We start from the raw sequence: 2,500 nt of genomic DNA, 5'->3' as shown, positions 1-2,500 counted from the left end.
ATTCCGATTACGGGGCCTCGGATGAGTCCCGTATCGTTATTTTTCGTCACTACCTCCCCGTGCCGGGAGTGGGTAATTTGCGCGCCTGCTGCCTTCCTTGGATGTGGTAGCCGTTTCTCAGGCTCCCTCTCCGGAATCGAACCCTGATTCCCCGTTACCCGTTACAACCATGGTAGGCGCAGAACCTACCATCGACAGTTGATAAGGCAGACATTTGAAAGATGCGTCGCCGGTACGAGGACCGTGCGATCAGCCCAAAGTTATTCAGAGTCACCAAGGCAAACGGACCAGACGAGCCAATCCGATTGGTTTTGATCTAATAAAAGCGTCCCTTCCATCTCTGGTCGGGACTCTGTTTGCATGTATTAGCTCTAGAATTACCACAGTTATCCAAGTAACGTGGGTACGATCTAAGGAACCATAACTGATTTAATGAGCCATTCGCGGTTTCACCTTAATGCGGCTTGTACTGAGACATGCATGGCTTAATCTTTGAGACAAGCATATGACTACTGGCAGGATCAACCAGGGAGCTGCGTCAACGAGAGCTGAGCAGCCGGCCGCCCGGGAGTGTGTCCCGAGGGCCCGCGCGAACACGCAAGCGTCCGCTCAATTATTCTGCAAACAGGAGGAGGCTGAGCTCCCCTGCACGATACACCTCGAAACCCTCTCAGGTCCCGGCGGCGCGCAGCGCCGTCCTAAGTACTTGGTCGGGTTCGAGAGAGGCGCAATCGCCCGGAGATAGGCGAGTAGACGCTTTCAGTGCGAACACCCGTGCTCCCAACTGAGCTTGCCGCTGCCGACAGAGGCCCGGGAGCGTGCTGTCGTGGCATTGCCGGCGGGAAACAACACGCGCCACCTACGGTGACCGGCAGCTCCAACGCCAGCGCCACAGAAGGGCAAAGCCCCACTTGGATGCAGAAGCGAACTCTCCCAGCACAGCGCACGCGCCAACACGTCCGCAGAGCTGCGATACAAACCACCTGCGAGAACCGCTGGGGGCGACCGAGCAGCAGACGGCGTCGCGACGCCGAGTGCCGGGCGGCGGCGCATCCTCAACGCACACAGTCCGCAATCGGACCAGCACACTGCAGATGTCCACCGCGCTTCGCACCGGGCTCGGCAGAACCCACTTTGGCCGCCTGGCGCCGCGCGCAGGGTGCGCCGGCGCATAGCTGGGACGCCAGCCGGGCCCGTCGGCCGGCGCTCCTGCCACTGGGCGCCCCCCACCAGCCGGCTGTAGTGCGTGCGCTCACGCAGCGCGCGGCCAGCACGCCGGGCGGCCCCCCCTCACCGGCCGGGGACTGTCCCGCCAAGCCACAGCCTCGTATCGCTTCATACCCACATGGCCAACTCAGGTTCGGGGGCATGGCGGGTACCGCCGAAACAACCGGTTCACAGATGTACCGATCGTCGCTATCACCGATGCACCTGCAGCGCGAACAACCGCTCAACAACTGATTTCCAGTTCATTTGCGGATCTTTGGCAGCAAACGTATACGTCAATCTACATTTGCGAAATCTACGATTCTGGCATGCCTGCATGTTATGTGTCACGACACGCTACATCAGCCCACATACACACTGCGGCATGTACACGAGAGAACACGTGGAAGATGGTCCGCGCACGTGTGCAATGTCCCTTGCGCGGTCGACTGTCAACCGGCCTCTGTAGCATGTCGCAGATGTGGAACGCGGTCCACCGTGCTATCATGTTGTGTGGGGCAATACGATTAAATAGGAAAACCCTCGTCGCTACATCAACAGACGGCTCACGCTGATTCCCGGCAGAGGGAGGAGGGGGGGGGGCCAACATGCAATACTTTCGTCCGTACCTACTTACCACATGTCTGTACGGCGTACAACAGTGCAATCTCGCTGTAATGGGGAGACGAGACAAGTAGCATCGTGCACAACATATGGCCCTTATGATTCGCCATTGTAGGGCGCAGCCGGTGTACGGTCAAGCATGTGCCACATTATGTCACTCAGTACGTAACGACGGATGATCAGTGTGGGTTACGCGTACATCAGCGGACAGTCCACACAGGCCGTACCACAACGTACACTGACTGCATCGACAACCGAATGCAACTGAACAGCTGCAAGGCTCATTTCACAAACAAACGCCTGACCGACCAGCTTGGAAGGGCAGGAGGGGAGGGCGATATTCGTTCTGTAGCGGTACACCCTTCCAGTGGTTAGCGGGACTGTGTAGAAAGTACGCAACACTCGAAAGACCTTTATGTGAGGGTACGCACCATGGCATCAAGAAATACACATGACACCAGAGGATCCAAGCAGTGAACTATGTTCAGAGGGTTGCTGTTAGGCAAAGCTACATTCCTGTGACGTTACATGTGACAGTTAAGGTGCAGTGTAAGTTAGGTTAAGGTGCAGTGTAAGTTAGGTTAAGGTGCAGTGTAAGTTAGGTTAAGGTGCAGTGTAAGTTAGGTTAAGGTGCAGTGTAACTTAGGTTAAGGTGCAGTGTAACTTAGGT

At 56.8% G+C, this 2,500-nt stretch overlaps 1 non-coding gene across 1 annotated transcript in view; it reads right to left on the bottom strand.

Moving 5' to 3' along the window:
* LOC126316652 (small subunit ribosomal RNA) overlaps positions 1-532 on the bottom strand; it is a 1,893-nt gene extending 1,361 nt beyond the window's left edge. The window contains exon 1 of the ribosomal RNA XR_007556246.1: positions 1-532. This exon is cut by the window's left edge and continues 1,361 nt beyond it. This is a non-coding gene — a ribosomal RNA (small subunit ribosomal RNA).
* Between the last annotated feature and the right edge of the window lie 1,968 nt (positions 533-2,500).

The sequence above is a fragment of the Schistocerca gregaria genome, unplaced genomic scaffold (genome assembly GCF_023897955.1).
Source record: "Schistocerca gregaria isolate iqSchGreg1 unplaced genomic scaffold, iqSchGreg1.2 ptg000594l, whole genome shotgun sequence".
NCBI lineage: Eukaryota > Metazoa > Arthropoda > Insecta > Orthoptera > Acrididae > Schistocerca > Schistocerca gregaria.
The sequence above is the reverse complement of the archived record's forward strand: the minus strand, read 5'-3'. Positions and strand labels throughout refer to the sequence as shown.